The 15,120-nt window shown below is 50.2% G+C and overlaps 1 long non-coding RNA gene across 4 annotated transcripts; it reads right to left on the reverse strand.

Annotated features, from left to right (window-relative positions):
- Positions 1-1,806: 1,806 nt before the first annotated feature.
- LOC109497726 lies at positions 1,807-15,118 on the reverse strand. 4 transcript variants are annotated; one of them, XR_006594721.1, is made up of 7 exons: positions 14,995-15,118; positions 14,020-14,142; positions 11,850-12,071; positions 11,640-11,742; positions 10,338-10,431; positions 4,856-4,978; positions 1,807-4,361 (listed from the first exon to the last, which is right to left on the reverse strand). It is a non-coding gene; the product is annotated as an uncharacterized LOC109497726 (long non-coding RNA). The 4 variants fall into 4 exon arrangements; XR_002740684.2 differs by lacking the exon at positions 10,338-10,431; XR_006594722.1 differs by lacking the exons at positions 14,020-14,142; positions 14,995-15,118 and adding an exon at positions 13,349-13,409.
- Positions 15,119-15,120: the final 2 nt, after the last annotated feature.

Consider the following 15,120-nt stretch of genomic DNA (forward strand, 5'->3'; position numbering starts at 1 on the left):
GGAAAGAGGACGCCCGAGTGGGGGCGACAGGAGGCCTGCTTGGCCCAGTCCTGGGTGCGCTTTGCTCAATGCCCTCCCAGTCCAGAAATGGGAGAGAAAAGCCTCTCTCTGAAACACGATGGAGATAATTTTAGGATAATAAACACAGCATCATGATATTAATGTAAAGAATGAGAATTGGAAATTACATCTACTTGGGTAATTTTCTTGACTTCTCTGAGTTCAAATTTTTTAATCTGTAAAATGAGACGGTTGGACAAGATCCATGGCTATCAATCTTTGTTCTAGTTAATATTGATCTATTTAATATCTGTATGTCAGTCTTTGCACCTCAAAAATACATTAAATATTTTAAAGTAATCACATTTCCTCGGGAAAAATATAATCATAAACCTACTTACCAAATTTAATTTGAAAGATGAGCTCCCATCTTGTGGACCAAGAAGGTTGGCTTTCTGGTGCGACACAGCCCCTGCACGCACGTTCATGGCTCTGCATTTATTATCATCCTCTGTTTTGTGTGTGGCAGTCCCAGATTCTGGGATATGATTAAGTTGTTATTCGAAATGTTAAAATTTCTATCACACGTCAATTCTATCGTTTTTTTTTAATTACAAAGTCCCAGGGTGAATGCTCTTAAATGGATTGTGAATCCCATCACAATTTCCGATTTCAAGAGGACAACGCCCGCGCCCTAATCTCACTCTGCACTGAGCCATCGGCCTGGAGATTATCCTTGGAGAAGTCGTCCTGGGCGGCAAGGCAACGAAATCAGCCTTGTCTTCGGTGCGTGCTAGATGCCACGTTCTCTTTTTGTGGCTGTGATTTTGCCAGAGCGGAGAGGAAATTCTGTCTTAAAAGTTCAGTCGTGTTCAGCTCCTAGGTGTATGCGCAAAGGAATTGAAAGTAGGGACCAAAGGTACTTGCACACCAATGATCTGCATCGTTGTAACTGCATCGTTGTAACAACGATGTAACTGCATCGAGTACAACCGGAAGGCAGAGGAGCTAAATTCACAACGGCTAAAAAGGGAAGCAACCCAGCCCAGCGTCCACCAACAGAAGAGTGGATGAACTAAATGGGATACATCCATACGCTGGAAAATGACCAGCCTTAAAAACGAAGGAAATCCGAGGGCGCCTGGGTGGCCCAGTCGGTTGGGTGTCTGACTTCGGCTCAGGTCATGATCTTGAGGTTTGGGAGTTCGAGCCCCGTGTCTGGCTCTGTGCTGACAGCTTGGAGCCTGGAGTCTGCTTCAGATTCTGTGTCTCCCTCTCTCTCTCTGCCCCTCCTGTGCTCATGCTCTGTCTCTCTGTCTCTAAGAAATAAACATTAAAACAAATTTTCAAAACTAAAAAAAAAAAATCCTGATACCTGTGACGCCGTAGGTAAACCCTGAGGACGTTATGCTGAGTGAAATACAACAGTCACAGAGGACAAATATTGCACGATCCCACTTGCATGAGGTCCTGGAGCTGTCAAGATTTGTAGCAGCAGAGTAGAGGGTGAGCACCGGGGGGTGGGAGGGGATGGGAGTCAGTGTTTCATGGGGACAGAGTTTCAGTTTAGGAAGATGGAACGTTCTGGAGATGTGTGGTAGTGATGGCTGTGATCCACGTCAGTGTGGATGTACTTAATGCCACAGAACTGCGCACTTTAAAATGGTTAAAATGAAGGGGAAGGATATCGGCTGGCTTAGTCGGAAGGGCGAGCAACCCTTGATCTCGGGGTCCTGAGTTCGAGCCCCACGTCGGGTGCAGAGATCACTTAAGTAAATCAGTGTTTAAAAAATAAAATAAATAAAATGGTTAAAATGGTAAATTTCATGTGGTGGGTATTTTACCACTGTTAGAAAAACTCACGAATACAGAACCAGGTTAGGTTTAGTCCACTAGCCAGCCCCCAGCTCCTGCCTGGAGGCAAAGTCCTGAAGGAGAGAAGAGATTTTTTGGAAGGCGGAGTGGTCCGCATTAACTTCTGTTCGTAACACAAGGATACAAAGGCTCCCTCAAACTTGAAAGGCGTCGTGCTGTGACATTCAATAGCTTGTAGCTAAGGTCTGTCTTGCTTTTAAATGAGGTTGTCAGGGCAGGAGGAACTTCTGATAGAATCCCTTGTTGGGAAGGACACTCGGCTCCGGTCGTCTGCTGGTTGGGAACGTGTTGCTCCCTCGAGCAGGACCCTGGCTTACTTCGTGAACCGGTCAAGAGCATTTCCTACATTTTTCAGGGATGCAGAGGTGGGGGAGGCTCCGTGCACCTGAAAGGGGGCACCGCTGAGGAGAACCCACAGTCCCCAGGCTCTGTGGCAGACGACCTCACGCGCCCCAGGACAGGCACAAAACGGGGCTCGAGGGGCCGACGGGGGAGAACCGCGGGATGGACGGCGCACCTGCCGGTGGCCCCACGGAGGTCTGACTCGAGCAGCGAGGGAGCGGGTGGGAAGTCACGCCGGATCCGCCCAACAGGGGGAGCAAGGCCGGTCGCGGCGGTGGCACCTTTCTGGGCGACGCCCCGGGAACCGGAGGTGCCGGGTTCGAATGGGGCTTCTGGGACATCTTCTCCCCCCAGGCGCAGAACCACAGCTGAACGATGAAAAGCGTTTTCTTCGCGGTCCCCAAAGCCTCCGGGGGGTGGGGAACGGAGGCGGGCGCTGCTTCTTCCACGGCCGGAGGAAGGACTCCTTCACTCGGCCGCCGGCCTCTTTCCCTGCTCGTGCTGGACACAGACTTTCACGGGAGAAAGGTACAGTTTTTCTTCTAGACCTGACACTACTTGAAGGGAAAAAGCACATCAATGCGAGGCACACGCAGCCACGTCTCAACTTGTGAGCAAACAGCGTCCGGCGGTGGGGGGAGGTGAGGCGACTGGAAAGACCACGCGGGCGGGCACGCGCGGCGGTTCTGGAAGGGCCTCCCGCACTCTGGCCGGCTGTCCGATCGTCTTTTCAAAACGGCCTTTGTGATCAAATGAGACTGAAGATTCACGGCAGCTCGATGGGATGTCTGTTCCTCACCTGGATTCTGAGCCAGGAAGAAACCCCCCAACTACTCTCGAGTGTCTGAGAAGACAGTGACAGAGAGGGGGTGACGGAGTGCCCGCGGCAACCTGAGCGCTCAGCGCGTGTGGGCACTTGGTGCGTGGTTCAAACCGTGACCGTGACTTGTCCACGTGGTCTTTTCTGTAGAACTTTAAAAAGCTACAGTAGGTCCAACCCATCGCGTCGTCACACTCTCTCTCCGCGTGCCCGCTCCCAGCCAGGCACGGGGACCTCGGGTGGCTTCATGAGTGTGACAGATGAGGGTTCACGAACACACCACTGCCCCTTTGTCAGACCCCGCTGTGACCAGTGGGGGTGGAGGGGGAGTGGGGCAGTTCTGAAAATGACTCCCATGAAAGAAAAGGCTTCAGGCCTTGGGTGCCCACGTGACTCCAAGGTGGCCCCGGGCCCTGCGCAGGCCTGGAGGTGTGGCTACATCTCACTTAGCCCCTGGGTTGAGAGGGCACCGTGGGCACCACGGCCCCTTCTCAGTCGCTGGCCTTCAAACCAGGGGCGCCTGGGTGGCTCAGTCAGTTGAGCGTCCGACTTCGGCTCAGGTCATGATCTCACGGTTCGTGGGTTCGAGCCCCGCATCGGACTCTGTGCTGACAGCTCGGAGCCGGGAGCCTGCTTCGGATTCTGTGTCTCCCTCTCTCTCTGCCCCTCCCCTGCTTGTTCTCTCTCTCTCTCTCTCAAGAATAAACATTTAAGAAAATTCAAACCAGGTGAATGTCTTTGTAGCAGAGCAGACACAGACACACAGCCCTCCAGCCCCACCAGCACCTCCATCTGGAAACCTCTGGAACTGACTAGAAATTGGCTCTGGAATCTTCTCTGGAGAGCTTGTGTATCAGGGTCTGAGTAGCGTAAATGGCAGTGCTAGGATCCAGCTTGACAGCTTTGCCTGGTGCCAGACCCACGATCCTGGCCTTGTTCACGCTGCACAGACCAGATCTGTCCTAGTGCCGTATTGCTGCCTGGCAAGTTACCCCAACATCTAGTGACTTCAAATGATGAACATTTAGTATCTCGGTGTCTGCGAGTCAGAAATGTGGGAATGGCTTAGCCTGGTGGTTCTCCCTCAGGGTCTCTTAGGAGCTTGCAGTCAAGATGGTTCTCATCTGAAGGCTCAACCGTGGCTGGAGGGGCCATTTCCAAGATGCCACCCTCTTCTGGTTGTTGGCCAGAGGCCTCAGTTCTCTGTATTAACTGTATCTTTTATCCTCTGTGTTCTGATACTTTGACATCTGGGGCCTCGTGACCCTGGAGGACTGCCCTCCCAGGGTTAGCCACTCCTCATCGACAGTGAACACTTGTCCACCTGTGAGCGCATTTCACAAATGCAAACCAACCAGTGTGGAGCCCATACCCCTATCACCTGCTCTATTGGGCCCTCACACTCTGGGCCACCACCCACCTACCCTAACCACCCCAGAGCAAGGTCCCAACAACCAGGGGCAGCTCCTACCTCTCAGAGCCCACCTATGTCACTCAAACCAGCCGATCCTAAGCCTATGCACCCTGCCTCGCCCACTCCTTCCTGCAGAAACCACAGTAAAAGCTCTCACCCCCACCCACCCCACACCTCTTGATTTGCTTTAGTGCTTCTCATGGGGCCCCCATGGCATGTTGAGCCCCCTCCTCTTGGGATCTAGTACACTATCTTTTCACTTGACAGTTTTCTCCCGGTATGTTGGCCTCACCACACCTGAATAATAAAGCCCGCTAGACCAGACACCCAGCCTGGTTCTTTCCATCCCTTGCAAACACTCATTGCGTGCTGTTGCAGACATTTCTGGTAGCTGGAGGACTCACCTGCTTAGATCTTGTTGGAGTTACAGCTGACTGCTGTGGGGTCTGGCTGCACACGGAGAGCTCTGAACAAGGCCTGCGTGTTTCTGGATTTTCCTTCAGGCTCACTGCTGCTTAGAGCCTTGGCTGTTAAATGAACACCTTGTATCAGAAGAGATTTACTACTCTAACTATATCTGTATCTCAATTTAATGAAAATGTTAAGGATACTTTGATGGTCTTGCGCCAGTGTAATTTTAAGTAAAATGTCTTCATTCTTTGGCAGCAGGGGCTGCCTCGATGTTCAACTATTGGAAAGTACTTAAGTGAAGTGCTCTTTACAATATTGTCTTTACAACATCGGCGTGTTTTACAGCATTTTTTTCCCAGAGTAAACAAAAAATTTTAATGGAAATATCTGAGGCAAAGCCTCATCAATGTTGCTAGAAATTAAACCCTGGCTGACTGCAGATTATGAAGCAATGTATCTTAGGGGTAAAACACAGGACTTTGAAGTCACACGGTGACTATACAGCTGAACCCCAGCTGTGTGCAGACCAGCTGTGAACCGTGCCATTAGAGTCTCCAAGCCCCAGTTTCTGCACTTGTAAGACGTGGATGGCAGCGTTTACCTCGTAGGGTTGCTGTGAGAAGTACGTTCGTAGAAGGATCCACATGGCACATGGTGTAATGCCTGACGGAGACTGAACGTTCGACAAATAATAACTTTTACTTTCTGCTGCTGTGTTTATACACTCCAGCGCTTAGTTATTTGTAGGTGACTTTGAACAGAAGTTTGTGTTTCTTTCCAAAACACAGTGCACTCGGAGATGTAATACTTTTGCTCAGCTTTGCCCGGACAAGGTGCTCGGCCAAGGCAATTTGGAGCATTCACGGTTGCGGCCTCCTGTTTCCCACATGGTGACGGGCTACCAAACACACTCTGAATTGTCTAACCTTTATAAATGACTAAAATGATGATGATGATGATGCATAAAAATAGTACCACTAAAACGTTAACAGTGTGTTATCAGTACTTGGCCTTTTGATATTGCTTATTGTTAAACTTTCTTTTTTGTCCTACGGATTTAGTGAAATGCCCTTGAAGTACACATATTTAGTACTAACAATAGTCTACAATAACCAGGGTTGTTCAATATACTCGAATCACCAAAATACAGATCTCAAGAGCCATCTGGGCCAGGCCTGAGCGTCAGCCCCGGAGGCCTTTCACCAGCTTGGCTGGTGAAGTTGATGAAGTCACAGGACTCACCCAAAGTCACTCAGCTATGGATGGAGGGGGCTGGGATCCAAGCGAGTCGGGGCAGGCCCCCGGGTGGGCGGGGCCGGGGCCCAAAGTGGGCGGGGCCAGGACCCAAGTGAGTCAGGGCAGGCCCCCCTGTGGGCGGGGCCAGGACCCTAGTGGGTGGGGCTGGACCCAAGTCAGCTTCTGAACCACCCTTTACTACAAGAAAACATGTTAAATTATATTTTCCTTTGAAAGCGGAAAGCGTGCCTGGATATTTGTGCACATCGTTTAACCCGTCAGTGACAACACGAACGTTTTACTGAAGAACACTGCCATCTATGCAAGGCAACTGGAAAGCGTGAGATACAGGCCATTTTGCCTTGGGGGCAGTCCAGGTTTTAGCAGAAACAAATACATGAATAATTCATAGTCCGTAATGTTAAAGAGCTTTCTGATAAAGAGAAGGAAAGGTAAATGCAGATGAACGCAGAGCCCAGTTATGAAATCAGAAGCTTTGCTTCCCGCCCCGCTCGGCACAGGACCTGCCTGCCGTTCTGTGCGCCCCCGCCTGCTTCTGGTCCTACAGCCTCAGCCTCTTGTGCATTCACTTCCTGGTCGCTACGTTTAAGGTACAAAGTCACGGCTGATGACCAGACGCATGAGCCAGGCCTTTGGGGAGTAACTTTATGCCTAGAGCACGTGGCATCGCACGGTGTCGACCGCAGGTTTCAGCAGGATGGCACTCAGCTCAGGGCCCGTGCAGCTGACCGCGTGCCAGCTGTGTGCCCATCTCTCCTGCAGCAGGGGAAGCGATGTCTGTCCTGGGCCACACGAAGTTGTTGCTTTTATGATTCATTTGTTTGTTTAAGTAGGCTTCCCTCCCGGCATGGAACCCAACGCAGGTCTTGAACTCATGACCCTGAGATCAAGGCCCGAGCTGAGATCAAGAGTCAGACGCTTAACCTACTGCGTCACCCGGGCGCACCGTGGCCACGCGAAGTTTTGGCCTTGCCGGGTAATCGCAGCTGATGGTGGGTTTGCCCAGGTGCAGATGTCATGTGTGATCGAGGGTCCTGGTGGGGACTTCCAGGCGGGGACATGTTAGGTGTGGAGGGACAGTGGCTGCAGGGTACCTCCAGAGGGAACTCCGCCATCCCAGGGCGGCCCTCCCAGTACCTTCAGCTCAGAATCTCGGGTGTATCCACCGTGGGATAGACGGAGACTTCCCTAGTCGACGGGCCACAGGCCAAAGCAGGACCCAAGGCCGCTGTGGCACAAACTCGAAAACTCCCAAGTCCCAGGGACACCGGTGCAGGAGACGCGGCTCAGGCGGAGAGAGACAAGGGACGGGAGACAAAGGCCACCCGAGTCAGGCCGGCCCCGCCACAGATTTGTGACATTTGCAAGAGGCCGGTGTCCTGAGTGCTGCTTTCCGAAAGGGAGCTCGGGCCCAGGTCAAACTCCCGTTCCTCTGGAGGTGCAGACAAAGGGCACAGTTCTGGTCTCCATGGGAACTGAGCACACTGGGCACGGATTCCAGAAGGCCGGCAGAGAGGAGGCCCGTGTTTGCGAACCTAAAACCTTAAGCTACCTGCGTGGGCAATGCCATCCACCCCTGCGGTGGTCTCCTGCACACTCTGGATTTTCCTTCATCTCCACAGGCCTTCTGGTTCCCCTTCTGACTTCTCTGAGCCAGGAGCCACTTAGAATGTGTTGTTGAAGTTCCACATATGTGGCTTTCCCAAATTTTCCCTGTCGAAGATTTCTTTTTTTAACGTTTATTTTTGAAAGACAGAGAGAGACAGTGTGAGCAGGGGAGGTGCAGAGAGAGAGGGAGACATAGAATCCAAAGCAGGCTCCAGGCCCTGAGCTGTCAGCACAGAGCCCGACGTGGGGCTCGAACCTGTGAACCGCGAGATCATGACCTGAGCTGAAGTTGGCTGCCCAACTGACTGAGCCCACCAGGCGCCCCTTCTCTGTTAAGGATTTTTATTTTTTTATTTTTTTTTTCAACGTTTATTTATTTTTGGGACAGAGAGAGACAGAGCATGAACGGGGGAGGGGCAGAGAGAGAGGGAGACACAGAATCGGAAACAGGCTCCAGGCTCCGAGCCATCAGCCCAGAGCCTGATGCGGGGCTCGAACCCCCGGACCGCGAGATCGTGACCTGGTTGAAGTCGGACGCTTAACCGACTGCGCCACCCAGGCGCCCCTCTGTTAAGGATTTCTAATTTCATTTCACTGTGGCCAGAGAACACATTTTGAATGATTTCTGTCCTTCTGAGTGTACCAAGATTATGTTTATGGATAGCAAATGGCCTGTCCAGAGAATGTTCCGCGTGCACCAGAGAAAAATGCGTGTTCTGCTGCTAACCACGGGCATTTTCCGTCAGTCTTTGCATACTTTAATTTCTTTGGACTTTACTCTTGCAAAGCAATTTAAGTTTTTGACTTTACTTCCCCTAGAATATAATGGAAGGGGAATGTATATTCAAATGTAGGGCATTTTATTGTTGCCATTAATGTCCAGGACTGCCCCGCCCCCCCTGCACAATTCATATGTTGATACCCTAACCCTCGCTGTGAAGCTGGTAAGAGGTGGCGCCTTTGGGGGTGATTAAGTCAGGAGAGCTGAAACCTCATTGATAGGATTAGTGCCCTCAGAAAGGGGACACCACAGAGCCCCTCACCCTCCTGCTTTGGGGGAGCAAGAGAAGGTGCCATCCGTGAACCAGGAAGCAGTTCTTATCAGACATCAAACTGGCTGGGCATCCATCCTCCAGAACCACGAGAAACAAAGTTCTGTGGTTCGCAAGCCACGCGGTCTGTGGTATCTGTTACAGCAGCCTGACGTACGACAATGAAGCTTTTCCTGAGAAATTTATCATTCAAATCATGATCTACATGTCTACATGTTAAAGAATGATACCTAAGGGGGAGCCCGGGTGGCTCAGTCAGTTGAGCTTCTGACTTCAGCTGAGGTCGTGGTCTCACGGTTCCTGAGTCCAGGCCCCGCGTCGGGCTCTGTGCTGACAGTCTGGGACCTGCTTTGGATTCCGTGTCCCCCTCTCTCTCCGCACCAACCCTGCTTGTGCTCTGTCTCTCTATCTCTCAAAGGTGAATACACGTTAAATTTTTTTTTAAAAAAGAAAAGAATAACGGCTAAGGAAGCACCCCAGGGGAGACCATGCAGGCTGAGAAATGTTGCCAGTGTCTGGGAAGTTACTGACCGTCTCTACTTCTGCAACAAGATTTTCTTTTCTTTTTTTTTTTTTTTAGTTTATTTATTTGAGAGAGAGAGAGAGAGAGAGAGAGAGAGAGAGAGAGGGCATGCACCACACATGCTCATGCAAGCTGGGGAGAGGCAGAGAGAGGGAGAGAGAGAATACCAAGTAGGCTCTGCGTTGTCGGCACAGAGCCCAACGCAGGGCTTGAACTCATGAACCCGGAGATCATGACCTGAGCCGAAATCAAGAGTCAGATGTTTAACCAACTGAGCCACCCAGGCGCCCCACCTCAACAAAATTTTCTGTGTATTTCTTTCTAGTTTTATTTGCTGGAATCTTTTCGTATTTTGTTAGTGGAAAATCTTGATGTGATCATTTCATTGCATGAGTTTTGGTTAATTCTATGGACAATGTGGTTGGACGTTATTTGGAACAGTAAATAGAGAAAGGAGTGAATTTTCTGCCTTGGGTGCACAATGCCTTTGGTGTTAATGAATGCTCTCCTTGGACCCATTCCAGAGTCTCTGGGGCCAACATCTATGTGGCTCGGCAGCCCCAGGATGGCCCCAAAGAAAGGGCGGATATCCTCTGGGGACAGCAAGGAACTGACCCTATCGGATGTAAGCCTGCTGACCTGTAACTCAGCCACACCATATCACAGAAAGAACTCATTCCTGTGTGTGAGAATGCTCTTGCAGCAGAATCTGTAACAACAAAATGGCATCGACCTTGGCATCAAATAGTAGGGAGACAGCTGATAAATTATGGTCCATCCAAACAACGAAACCCTAAGTAGCCAATACAACTGATGTGGCAGATTTCTAAGTACTGCCATGGAAGATGTCCGTGCTGCATTTTGGTACCAAAACAAAAAAACAAAAACAAAAACAAAGCTGTTGGGGGCTGAGGGGGTAATATGATCTCTTTCAAAAACAGAACAATGCTACACAGTGTGGCACACGGATTAATGGCCCTCCCCGCAAAGGTGTCCACATCCTAATCCCAAGAACCTGTGAATATGTTACCTTACCTGGCAAAAGTGACTTTGCAGGTGTGGTTAGAGATCTCGAGACGGGGTGAGTATCTTTGGATTATCCGAGTGGCCCAGTGTAATCACGGGCGCCCTTAGAGAGGGAGGGAGGACGGTCAGTCAGAGGAGATGAGAGGACAGAGCAGAGGTCAGGGTGATGGGCTTGCTGGACGGGGGCACCAGCCAAGGGTGTGGGCACCCCTGGGAGCTGGAAAAGGCAGGTAAATGGATTCTCCCCTGGAGCCTCCAGAAGGAGCCAGCCCTGTAGACACTTTGATTTTGGCCCAGCGAGGCTTCTGACTTCCAGGACGGTGAGGTAATAAATTTGTGTTGTTTAAGCCACTAAGTCTTTGGTAGTTTGTTAGAGCAGTGACAGGAAACTAAGCCAGATGGAGGGTCTCAGAGTTAGGAGCAGGACAGTGTGGGGCAGATGGAAAGTTTCACTTATTCCTCTGCTTACGTTGGCACTGTTTTGATTTTCTTAAATAACTAACGTGTGACTATTCTAAATAATAAATCCTTACAATGAAAAGGAAACCGATGGGCACCAAACGTTCGAATTGTGAGGTAATCGAGACAGGAAAGTGTGCGCGAGGGGAGAAAGCTCCCAGTGGCTTCCTGGTGGAGGAGGTCTTTCTTTCTCTCCTGCAGGCTGCAGAAGAGCTTCTGAAACAACGTGTGATTTTCCACTAGGATCTTCAGAAAAACTGCAAAGGGCCTCATAAGCCTCCAAAAACAATAGCTTGAAAATATATCACGTATGTTACGTTAGATTCATGTGGAGGAGAATAGAAGAAAGCAGAAATTGGGAGGAATACGTATCTTCCGATGGAGTATAAAACGCCCGGGGCTTTTTCAAACACCGGAAAACCTCGCTGATCGTTGTTTGTCTTTCAAGAGTTTTATTGCTTTCCGCCGTATTTAAGAATTCTATTTTGAGGGGCGCCTGGGTGGCTCAGTCGGTTAAGCGTCCGACTTCAGCTCGGGTCATGATCTCGCAGTCCGTGAGTTCGAGCCCCGCGTCGGGCCCTGTGCTGATGGCTTGGAGCCTGGAGCCTGCTTCGGATTCTGTGTCTCCCTGTCTCTCTGCCCCTCCCCCATTCATGCTCTGTCTCTCTCGGTCTCAAAAATAAATAAATGTTAAAAAAAATTTTTTTTAAATAAATAAATAAATAAACGTTAAAAAAAATTAAAAAAAAAAAGAATTCTATTTTGAGATACAGATTCACAAGAAGTCGCAAAAATAGTACAGAGATGTCCTCTACACCCTTTTCCCAATTTCCCATCATGGTTGTATCTTACCTAATTACAGGACAATGGCCAAACCAAGAGGCTGCTGACACTGGTGTGCTGTGTGCTCATGGCTCTGTGTCATCTTATCCCACGTGGATTCATATGACCAGCACTGACCAAGAAACAGAGCCCATCTGCCACCACGGAGACTCCCTCCTGCTGTCCCCGTGTAGTCCCACCCTCCTCACCTTTCCATCCCCAGCCCTCACGACTACTAACCTAGTCTCTGTCTGGCTCCACGATTTGGTCATTTTGCCAAACGGACGGAATCATCCTTTATGCATGTGACCTCTGGGAGTGGCCTTTCCATGCAGCATCATCCCGAGAGCACCGGTGCCCTGTGAGTCAGTGGCTTCTTTCATCGCTGCGGAGTCACATCCGGGGTGTAGACGCGCCACACGTGGTTTGACCACCACCCTTTGGAGGATATTTTAGTTGTTTCTGGATTCGGTTGATAGAAAAAGCTGACATGAACATTTATGTCTAAATGTTACGCGGACATAAATTTTGATTTCCCGGGATAAACGTGCAGGAAGGCAAGTGCTGGGTGTGTACGGTAAGCATTTTCTTTTTTTTTTAAAAAAAGAAATGATCGAGGTGCCCGGGTGGCTCAGCAGGTTGAGTGACCCGCTCTCGATTTTGGCTCAGGTCATGATCTCATAGTCATGAGATCGAGCCCTGGTCGGGCTCCACGCTGGGCATGGAGTCTGCTTGAGACTCTCTTTCTTTCTCTCTCCCTCTGCCACTGTCCCGCACTTGCACTCTAAGTTTAAAAAATAAATTAAACAAACAAACAAATAAATAAAATAAAAAAGCAACGACCGAACTCTTTCCTAGAATGCCTGTAACACTTTCCATATGGGAGGTTGGGCTTCTCCACCTCCCTGCCAGCATCCGGTGTTGTCAATATTTTGCACGTTAGCTGTGTAACAGTTACGTGATTTTAACCTACCTTTTTCCATTGTCTTTTGGTGATCATCAATTTAATTTTTTTTTTAATTTTTTTTTTAATGTTTTTATTTATTTTTGAGGCAGAGAGAGACAGAGCATGAGCAGGGGAGGAGCAGAGAGAGAGCAGGAGACACAGACTGGGAAGCAGGCTCCAGGCTCTGAGCCATCAGCACAGAGCCCGACGCGGGGCTCGAACTCACACACCTTGAGATCGTGACCTGAGCTGAAGTCGGACGCTTAACCGACTGAGCCACCCAGGTGCCCCTGGTGATCATCAATTTTAATGTACAAATATTTGGGAGCCTATTATACAGCACTACACTAGGCCCCCAAGTGAGCTAACTGGCTCCTTAGCTCTCGAGGAGGTGCAGTCTAGAACAGAAAGTAGGACCGTTCACGAAGTGGACCAGAATCACATTGTCTCAGGCGTCAGGTCTCAGGATCAGCACACACGGTGGGGAATCTTTCACAGTCCAGTTTATCCTTGAAAACTATTGTTAATTTTTGTAGGGTGATAATGATATAACGATGTCTTACCCCCCCCCCCCTTTTAAGAGATACATACTGACATATTTACAGATGAAATGATGTCTGGAGTTTGCTTCACAATAATGGGGAGAATGGTTAATGGATGGGGCATGAGTCACACAAGTGGCCATAAGGTGACGATCACTGAAGCTAGCTGATGGGTGACAAGAACTGATTATACCATTTTATACTCTGCAGTAGGCTTGAAATTTTCTACTTAAAAAGTATTTTGGGGGCACCTGGGTGGCTCAGTCGGTTGAGCATCGGCTTCGGCTCAGGTCATGATCTCGTGGTCTGTGAGTTTGAGCCCCGCGTCGGGCTCTGTGCCGGCAGCTCACAGCCCGGAGCCTGGTTTGGATCCTGTGTCTCCTCCTCTCTCTGCCCCTCCCTCGCTCATGCTCTCTTTCTCTGTCAAAAATAAATAAACATTAAAAAATTTTTTTTTAAGTATTTTCAAGAAATGTTTCAGGGGTGCCTGGGTGGCTCGGTGTGTTGAGCATCTGACTCTTGATTTTGGCTCAGGTCATGATCCCGGCATCGTGGGATTGAGCCCTGTGTCAGGCTCTGCGCGGAGTGTGGAGCCTGCCTGGGATTTTCTCTCTCTAAAAAAAAAAAAAATCTAAAAATCCTTGAAAATCTTTCAGAGGAATCACATCCTGCTAAGCTGTGTTTCCTTCCCTCCAGTGTGGGGCGGATGACTAATTCTCCAGCGGAGCACCAGGCGAAGTAGTTGGCTCGCACGATGGGCCACCTGACAAACCGCGGTGCTCCCGCCGCCAGTGGTAGGTGGAAGGTAAGACCAAATGAGGAACGGCAACGCGGGGTTTTGTTAAAGAGCACCCTCTTCCGTGCCCACGTTCTCAGCCAACTAGAAAATATGAAAAACACCCAGCAGGTGGAGGCCACACACCTTAATTCCCAGCGAAGATGACACTGGACAACCAGGCTTGGTGTTCACATCGGTTGGGCTTGTCTGCTCCTCACTCTTGGTCTAGACCTTGGAAGAATTTATCTGAGGCCAAACCTGAGAACTCTGGGAAGACACACTTAATGAGGGTGCTACTGATATCACCAATAGTTTTAATTTTTTCTCCTCTAACAGGTCAAAAAAAAAAAAGCATGTTTTATTTACAAAGTCTGTAAAATTTCAAATTTGGTAAAAGAATATTTTTGATGAATCAAGGATCTCTTGACATATCACAGTAAGTGGTAGAGTGAACATTCTTCCGGTGGCTTTCAACGCTCCTAACTTAGAATAAAAACACATACTATATTGTGACCTCATTGATACAGTGTGTGCGCGTGTGGCAGGATTTTTCAAACTGCTATCGAAGCCCATTAGCGTGTCGAGAAACGTAGTTAGTGCTTTGTGGCCAGCGTTAAAAAAAAAAAAAAAAGATCCACATTCCACACAGTAATGATAACCACTGGCTTGTAGATTTTCGGTTTCAGTCGTGTGTATAGGATTCGATTTACATATAAGTATGTGTACATACCTTTGCGAATGTGACAGGTGTATGTGTACGTACGTGTGGACACGGCACGTACGGGACATGTACTTGCACGTATGCGTATGAAGGACACGCGTGACCTTGGTCACAACCTGAAATGTGTGCACGCTGCGCGGGCATTAAGTATCTAATGAGGCCGTTTCTCTCGGTGTCACATCGGTCAAGTCCGGCCTCAGACCGAAAGCCACCAGCCCGCTTCCTGGCAACGCGCACAAGCCACCCCCCGAGTTCAGCCGCGGGGTGCGGGCACCCACCGGTCCCCCGCACCTGTCCTGGGAGTGCTCGCGGCGTGGGACCCCTCAGCGCCTCTCGCGCGGCCCCGGCCCCCACCGCCCCTCCCCGCCCCCGGCCCCGCCCCCGGCCCCGCCCCTCACCTACGCGCCCCGGCCGCAGAGCCAGGTCACCGCGGCACCTTCCCACGCTTCAGCGCGCCGGCGACGGGAGCGCGCACGCTGCCGGCTCCGGAGAGCGCCGCGGCGTCGGCGGCGGGTGCGCGCACG

The sequence above is a fragment of the Felis catus genome, chromosome A2 (assembly GCF_018350175.1).
Source record: "Felis catus isolate Fca126 chromosome A2, F.catus_Fca126_mat1.0, whole genome shotgun sequence".
Taxonomy (NCBI): Eukaryota; Metazoa; Chordata; class Mammalia; order Carnivora; family Felidae; genus Felis; species Felis catus.